We start from the raw sequence: 9,259 nt of genomic DNA, 5'->3' as shown, positions 1-9,259 counted from the left end.
AGCTTCGTTTTTAGACACGGATTTATGTATGGGGGTGACCTTAGCCGTGCGCCAATTACCAGGGATTGTGTGTGTAGATATGGACCTAATGTATACTTTGTACGGATACTGACTCACCCAGTCACAATATTTCTTAAGGAAAGTGTTTGAAATGCTATCTGGGCCTGCAGACTTCTTGGAGTCAAGTTTTCGTAGTAGGCAGTGGACACCTTCTAGATTTATATTTAATTCTGGCATAGGGTCAGTTAAGGAATACGACGGCAATGTTCCTCCAGAAGACCCATGTGTAAAGACGGAGTGAAAAAAAGCGTTCATTTTATCGGCTATTTCGTCTGCCTGAGTGACGATTTTATCGCCCGATCTGAGCTGGGAAATATCGGAATGTTGATTTGACAAATAGCTCCAACACTTTTTTGGCTCCGATTGCATGAAGGACGGTAGTGTTTCCGAAAAGAAGTGAGACTTAGCGGTAGAAATTTCTCTGTTTAACGTGTTGATAAGACTGCGTAGTTTGCTAGATGTTCCGCGCTTGCGTTGTCGTTTAATCTTTCTTTTTAAGTGTATAATATCCCGCGTCACCCACGGATACTCTCGATCAATGCGTTTCCTTTTCAAAGGAACGTAACAAGTTTCACAATAGCTCACGATATCTTTAAAGCATGCCCACATTTCGTTGGACATTCACAAAGTGAGAATGAAATGGTAATTTCCTTAAATCTATTGACCTCTGTTCTCAGAGTTGGGCTTTAAAGGACCCCCGACACCAATATTGAAACCTCACGACGTCTGTCTGATTGTCCTGTATTCAGGGGGGGGGGGCCACTTCTGATTTTTTAGTGGTGGACGTTAGCTCTAGGATATTTTAATTCGGTTTTAAAGTGAGCGTGAGTGCTCATCTGAGTTGGCAGCACCTCGCAACATCGCCACTGGTATAATGTAGATCAGGCGCCGTGTGATCTTCCCACGAGTAGCGAGTATTGTCAACGTCACAGAAAATTTGCCGGGCAAACGCAATACCATGACTGGCACCTGGCAGGGTTCATTGTTCTGTTGTCGGGCTGTTCTCAAGGTAGTTCTGGCTGCTTAGGTCAGGAATGCATTTTTCTTTTCCCTGAGTGGACACGCGCTTAACAGGCTTAACATACCAAAGCACCTACATCCTTTCAATCTTAACCGTGCCCGACGGGGCCCCGATTTAAAAACTGCGCTCTCAGCGACACCAAAGCTTAAGTGCACGTGATCTTAGGCGCTGCCCCGCTGTGTGACACTAGTTTCTCATGGTTTTAGGCGGGAGTTTCAAAGTGACACCAATGACGCCAGCATTAATTATACAACACGCCACAGCATTTACGATTCAATTTCAGGATTACCAGACACAAAGCAACAAACTACAGTAAAAAAGTGACAAAAAAATTCCGCGGTCAGGGGTCCTTTAAGAGCTTCGCACCAAAAGAGAATGTGCAAGCGGTGCCATGCTAGGCAGAGAAGTGCTTACACAACTGTTCTAGAAGGGCTGCGTCCTTGTCAATCCTGGTAGACGCCACTGCCAAGGCACCTGGCCAGCACTGCTGGAAAAGTAGCGGGTGAACAACTTTCTTGCAGCAGCTGCATCTCCATCATAATTTCGTGCCCGTGTTGGAGCAAGAGAAAACAAACAGTTGTCTGGCACTTGTTGCATACCTTGCCGCCAGCGCCCTCCAACAACATTTCCAAAGCTGTCTTCCCCTGTCCGGGAATTGGTGGGCGTGTGGATTGTGCAGTGTAAGGAAGTTGTGGAGGACACAGGCGGCCTTCACCACGAAATCAACATTCTTAGGGTAAAGGCTGATTGTGCGAAGGAGTATTCTCCACCTGGCTGTGGTGATGCCGAAGGCGTTTTCTGCACAGCGCCTGTAGACAAAAAAGGAAAACAGTGCAGCAGTGAATTCAGAAGCAACACACAATGGCACCTAAGAAACCAATCGGAAGAACTCGCTCGACAAAGTAAGTGGTGTGGCAATGCTTGAAAAGCCAAGTAGTTGTGACAGTCAGCCACTTGTCGAAACGTTGGCTCCAGCAACACCCCTTTTTCTAGGATTGTTTATCTTTCCCCTAAGTGGTTGTTTAAATGGTGAAATATAAACACTAAAAATATGTGCACAGTATGTCTACTTCCATGTGACATGGCAGCCACTTGATAGTGCTTCGTTTTCAGTTAGCAATGTAAGCATTATATGAAATAGTGGAGATACAGCATTTCAGAGATCTGACGTGCTTATAGTACCTATTGCAGCACTTGCTGATGTACTGCCACAAGATCACCTCCACTATCGGGTGTCACAGCAACAAAGTCTACAAATGCACTCTTTGCACAAGAAGAACATGTGATAAAAGCATTAAAGCCATTCTTTCCCACAAGCTTTATGGATGTGATCACAGGCTAGCAGCTACTCGTACAGCTGCTGAACAGTGCACTGGATGAGCAAATTGAAAGGACACACGATAAACTGCTTCCTATAGTTTCCCTCATCATCTGTTGTGCAATGCATGCCTTGCCAATTGTCACGAAGCAGCCTGGCAGTGAAGTTTTCGATGATCTAGTTTACTTTCGGGTAGAAACTGGAGATACTCATCTTCAGGAACACTTCGCTTCTTGTGCCGGCAATGCTAAGCACACACCAGTCTGAATACAAAACGAAATCATCACAATCTGTGATGACATCCTGAGAGAGTGAATAGGGACCGAAGCTAACACAGCATTTGCTTTTTCCATCCTCGCGGACGAAAGTGCACATATCACAGGAACAGTGCCAAGGTTTATAGGCAATCACTTCATTGACAACACGGAAACGGGTGTCTGCATTCGAGAGCAGTTGGTGCCATTTGTACAGCTGGAACAAACGAACTTCGCTTGCATCGCTGCTACAATCTTGGAAGTTTATAACCAATGCCGGGCCGATTGTTTCGAACCTTGTTAGACAGTGCTACGATGGATGCTCTACAGTGGTTGGAAAAGAAGCTTGAGTGAATAGAAAAATGCAGAAGGTTCTTCCAAATGCACTACTCTTCCACTAGACAAGCCCCAAATTTGATGATGTGATCAACGATTTCATTGAGGTCTCTGAAATTCAAAACACTACAGGGGTCATCAAGCAGACCATAACCCTTTTCCATGAGAGAGTGCTCAGAAAGAAATTAGTGCCCAACCGATGGCATTGCGAAACAAGGTGGTCTGCAAAATACAAGTCAATTAGGATCCTTGCTCAGCATTGTCTGGCCATAGTCGAAGCACTTGAGGAGCTCACGTCAATGGAATCAATCTCAAGGGCTGCAACTAGACGAGCTTTTAAGATGAGTCTGCACTGAGAGCATGTAATGAAACACAACAGTGACTTTATCACCCGTGTCATCATGCAATTTCCCCAGCGAAACACTTGGTGTCTGCAGCTGCTAAACAAGAATGACTGACTGTAGTGACATGGTGGCAACATATTGTGCTATGTGCTGGTGACCAGTTTGCACGAGTCAAGAACCCCACACATCGAGACTGATCACCGTTTTTCACGAAGTAACAGTAACCTTTCACGTTCGCTTATTAAATTAATTATTTTAGCATTAGTATATTGCAGTGTATCTTCTACAAGCCTGTTATTACTTTGCCGTTTGTAATTTTTGTTTCATATGTGCAGTTTAGACTACAAATAGTGCCTGTTTCGTGCTAACCTACCGCACCTGCACCCCTCCCCACTGCAAAATGTTCTGTGGAGGCCCTTGGTTGACAAAGATCCACAGGTTATGCATATCATGTTCAGTTGGGTGTGAAGGGTTTTTTGGCGAAGACAGTGAATGATCACATGCGGTCACCAAATTAGAGAAAGAATTTCATACTACACCTTGCTCGGCTGAGCCTGTAGTTGAAGATCCTCTTGCCATCGTCAAGTTGTTTTGCGGGGTACGGTCGCATCAAATCTTTCCTCAGCTGGAGCGCCTCGTCTCCCACAAAGACGTATGGCACATTTGTTGATGTGCCTGGCAGGCTGCCAAGTGGTGGAATATCCAGGCAACCGTCAGTGAGGTCACGACCGAAGTCCGACTCTTTGGCACCGACGTCTACAAGCACGTACTTGCACTCACTGTCCACTACAGCCATGAGCACTATGGAAAATGTGCACTGAAAGAACATACACGACAAAGAAAATCAAGAGCATGACCTATCTGTACAGCCAAAATGAATGCAACAGTACTACCATTTCTATCGAGGTTAACGTTTCATTTATTGTGCAGTATATATCGCGTAACCATTTACTCAATGTGGTGATTTCCAGTCAATGTGGTGATTTCCTGCACTAAGGTTACAGGCTGGACAAAGTTAGGAAAGACGCATGGTACGAAGAAGACAACACCAGTTGTGTCTTCTTCGCGCCATGTGTCGTCTCTAGCTTTGTGTACCCTGTAATTTTACCGCAGTTTAGCAATCATCCAAAACCAACTAGCATAGGTTGCCAAACTCACTCAGACTCAGATCGGGCCGCGAGTCTGAGTGAGCCCGGATGAGTAATATTTTGGTGTGTTTGAGTCCGAGTCCGGTTGAGGAAAAGTTGTGAGTCTGAGTGAGTCTGAGTGAGTCTGATTGAGGAAAATATTGGTGAGTCCGAGTCCGAGTGAGTCCTAAGCGTAAAATATATTTCTTGAGTGAGTCTGAGTGAGCTCCACCTTTTATTGCCCAACTATGGTCCGATCTACTCATCTTCAGCATTACTATCAGCCGTATATCGGCTTACGTGCATACTCAAGTCAATTCACATATATCTCAGTGCACTAGTGTTCGTGCACCACCTCAATATGTGTTCATCAGAGACGCGAGTTAGGGGGAGAGGGTGCGATCAGCTCCCCCCCCCGCAAGCTCTTTCACGCGAAGTTCTTGATAAATACATATCGTGAGTCGCGTATTTCAAGAAAATGCCCTTACTGCATTGAAACCACTGATAACTCGTATTTGAAGATTCAAGATCAAAAGGTTTATAATAGAGCACCAATCATGTGATATATTGGCATTAAAGGGCATTGACACCATGACCGAAAAATCTAATTTTACACTAACGGACTCATGATTCGACTTAGACTCGCTCAGGTGAAGCCGTGAGTCTGAGTCTGAGTGAGTCCGGTAGAGTAATATGCTGATGAGTTTTAGTCAGAGTGAGTCCAGTTGAGAAAGAGTTCAGTGAGTCCGATTGAGAAAAAGTTTAGCGAGTCTGAGTGCGAGTGAGTCTGGTTGAGGAAAATTTTGGTGAGCGAGTCCAAGTGAGCCCTCAGAGCAATATATATTTCTTGAGGGAGTCCAAGTCAGCTCCAAATTTTTCACGAGCTACGCAACTAGACCAATACCGTATTTAGCCAACGGGGTGATGGCACAGGCTATGTTATAAATCCAAGGGCAATGCACGAAAAGCTATTTGCAGTTAATAACGATCCTTTGCCATCCCTGGCCACACTTCCAATCTCTTCATACCTACTACGTTACTCTGACTATCAGTTATCTGTCCTCAGCATGTGACCTGCGGAGGTCCAATTTTCTATCTCTTAATTTAAGCTGGGATATTGGTTATTTCAGTTTTCCGATCAACTCGGCTATTTTCCGATCTCTTAATGTTGGACTTGTCAGCTTCAGAATTTCTGTCAGCATAAATGAGAAATTTAGCTAGGGATACACAAAGAAAATCCATGCGAGCTGTCACCTTATAGTAGAAGAATTTGCTGCCAGAATTGGGAGGAGAGACAATCGCAACATGCTTGCCGTCCACAGCACCCAAGAAGTTCAGGAACTGCCATCGTGAAGCAAAGCCTTCAGCAACACGTTCCCACTCCGCTTTGGTAGGTGTCTGGAAATACAAAAAAATACGGTACTTTAACAAGAAAGAACCTGTTATGTGATGAAAATAAATGCGTAGTGCGTTGCAAACACAGAGGAAATAAACAAAGAGAAAACATTACTTAAAGCATTATGCTGGGCTAGTTTCAACACTTAAGCAAAATAGGAGAAAAACATGCAGACACAAAAGAAAAAAAAGAAAAGGGGACAGTCCAAACGCTGGACAGCTAGAACACCCCGCGTTCCTACTGCCCCTTTTTCTTCTAGTGTCTGCATGTTGTTTTTTTTCCTATTTTGCCTAAGCGCTGGAAATGCATCAACGACAAAGCCTGTAAAGCATTGCACATGCTGCAGAGAAATGCAAAACATTTTCCTATAGAAGCAAAGCAATTGCTGCACTCGGCACACTCGTATAGCGTGAGACCCGTGGTTAAAAAAGGATGTCAAACTACTTCAAAGTAGCACGAAATATAGTGACAGGGTTTACACGTGGCAATTTAGCATGTCCATAGCTAAGGAGAATTGGGGTCTGAAACAGTTCAATTATGCTGGAAAATGCGTTTACAGATGTCTCGTATTTTTTTTTTCTAAAACACGACTAGTACAACTACACATTTCATCCTCGCTACGTCTCACTACTAATCAATAATAGTGACAAGATGAGAGAGTAAAGTGCAGAATTGAGACATTTGCAACTCCAGAATATGGCACTTGTGCTGGCAGCACTGTTCAAACAAACAAACATGCTCACAACATCCAAGGTCCAGTGCTGAAGTTTTGTAAACTTGAATTGTGGTGTTTCATCATAAGGGAAAGGTTGATTACTGTTGATCAACTTCTATTACTCAGCCTGTAGGATTTCAGTAAAAAATATAGCGGAAATACTTGCACTGTGCACGCAAACATCCAGTCTGTTCCTGAATGAGGATTAAGAGCCTTTCAAGCTACCCGTGGCTAAGGAAGGCAAGTGTTCGTGTTAAGCGGGCCTCTAGCGAGAGCTAATTATACACTAATGGACTTGTGAGTCGACTCACTCAGACTCAGATCGAGCTGCGAGTCTGAGTTTGAGCGAGTCCAAGTGAGTAATATTTTCGTGAGGTTGAGTCCGAGTGAGTCCGGTCGAGAAAACTTTTGTGAGTCCGATTGAGGAAAACTTTGGTGAGTGTGAGTCCGAGTGAGCCTTGAGGGCAAAGTATATTTCATGAGTGCGTCCGAGTGAGCTCCACATATTTTGCCGATGTATGCCAGGTAACAAACACTAAAGCGGAATCGTTAACCGCTTACCTTCATGACATGATCCTTCAGCCTTTCCCAGATTGCCCGGCAGGTGTCATGTATGCACAAGCGGGCAGTTTCAATGCCCACACGATATGCGAGTGCAACGGCGGGGACACCCTGCTCTAATGGAAGGTAACTGGAACAATGAACAAATCAAGTGATTCAAAGCTATTTTTAAATAATTATATTCAGTTTATGCTATGATACATGCTTTACTTAAATGTCTACTAACCTCAAGGCAAGCCGTTCACCAGGCTCAAGGGTTTCTCTTGACACATGTGTCTTTGTGAGGTCTAGGGCTACAAAGCTCAACAATATCTCAAAAAGTGCTGGCGTCATACGGTAAAATTTGAAAAAGAACCCATGATCGCCTTGACGCATTCGTTTCATCTGTTGAAAAAAGCAGATTTCAGTGACTGAACTGATCATTTCAGAAAAAAATTAAAATGGAAACAGCAATGTACTTCTCTTCAGGCCTATTCACTGACTGAACATTTATGCACATGTAAGATTTCATATGTAGTACTGCAATGTTTCGTTTCAAATTTCTATTCAGTTTTCATTTTGTGGATGAATATGTCCTATGACCAGAAGTACAGAAGTTTGTTTGGGCACGCATGCAACATTCTAAATTGACTGAGCCCCTCACTTGCTACTACAACCAAACGAAGTCTTTGACGAGTCAGAGAGCATGGAGCTCGAAAGCAACATACGTATCGAAGCTGTTCCATCCTGAAAGACATGGTAGTTATTCGTTTTGTTTATTTTCATTCTTTGCCCGCTTATTCCTTACTTCGTATTTTCAGCTTTATTTACTTTGTTTTAATTTTTTTCATAGCTATCCTTGCTGTTTGTTTAAGTCAGGAGCGATCGTACAACATCGCGTCCCGTTACAATGAGGCTGAAAGAGGTTAAGAAATACACTGTATTAAAGAACTTACCGCGGTGTGGTTTCTTCTTGCCTGCGCGCCAAGAAAACAGGGCAAGCGCACCAACGGCGAGGTCGCCGCCGCTCGCGTATTTGCCTCCTTTTCTTCACGAGCAACAATAGCAGGACGAGTCTCATAATCAACAGCGTTCTATCCCTACGTGAGACCGCCGACACCGCAGGCATGGTTGTGAGAAACGGCTTCGTAAAGCAGTGCGTTTACTAGCAGACAGTCGTCAACGGGAGCAGACGGGAGCGCGAGTGCAGATGTTGATGTTGATGACACTTACATACTGTTGACGTTGTTGGTAGTTGATGCTGCTTTTATTGAACAGTCTAAATGATTGCGGCAGGTATAGATTCAAAAATAAAATGTGTTATTTTCATTTAGAAAAGCCACTCAGTGGCTTAAAGAGAAGTAACAAATGTTTCAACAGCCAGTCGTTTCAGGCGATGCTTGGGCAGTTCTATATTAAGAGATCGAGCAACAGTGTGCCTCAGCAAGGCGCGGGCGCCGGCGCGCGTAAGCTCGTCTGTCCAGTGGTTGCGAGCCCTCGTCCTCCACCAGGCGCGACTCGACGCATTTGACGCATAGGCGCGTGCATACGCGTGCATACGCGTACCAGTGGTTGGTGCTTAAAGGCCTGAACACACGTACGCGTTGCAGCGCGTCAGCGCGTGACTTTCTGACGCGGCGTCGCGCCCTCTCCCTATGGAGAGAGAGGGTGCGCCGCTACGCGAAGCAGCGCGTCCTCTTTCTCCTTCAAGTACCAACCACTGGCAAGCGCCGGCACGCGTTCCACGCGCCTACGCGTCAAATGCGTCGCGGCGCGCCCCGTGGAGGAAAAGGGCGCGCAACCACTGGCAAGCGTCGACCGCGCCGACGCTCGCTTTTGGCAGAGGCACAGTGTTGCTTGATCTTTTCGTTTAAAACTGTCCATGTACAGCCTAGAACGGTGCGTTATCAATCGAAGCGAATTAGACTGTCGTTAAAATATTGATTGTGCTTCACCCACCACTGTTTTGACTATTTAAGAAGTAATTAACATCGCAATGACCAAAGCAACAACCACGGTATGCACAAGTAATCGACATCGGCGCGTGCGCTGCTAAGTTCACGTCTGCATCACGGGACACAGCCAACGATGTTTGCGAGATCGCCAACGCTTGTGCGATCGCCTTGTTGACGCCTGTTCACGGCCATG

At 45.0% G+C, this 9,259-nt stretch overlaps 1 pseudogene; it reads right to left on the bottom strand.

The window, feature by feature from the left end:
- Nucleotides 1-1,504: 1,504 nt before the first annotated feature.
- Nucleotides 1,505-4,251, bottom strand: LOC125760000 (uncharacterized; annotated as a pseudogene).
- Between the last annotated feature and the right edge of the window lie 5,008 nt (nucleotides 4,252-9,259).

Source organism: Rhipicephalus sanguineus, chromosome 9 (assembly GCF_013339695.2).
Source record: "Rhipicephalus sanguineus isolate Rsan-2018 chromosome 9, BIME_Rsan_1.4, whole genome shotgun sequence".
In the NCBI taxonomy this organism is placed as follows: domain Eukaryota; kingdom Metazoa; phylum Arthropoda; class Arachnida; order Ixodida; family Ixodidae; genus Rhipicephalus; species Rhipicephalus sanguineus.
Note: the sequence above shows the minus strand (reverse complement) of the source record. Positions and strands in the feature narration are given on the sequence as shown.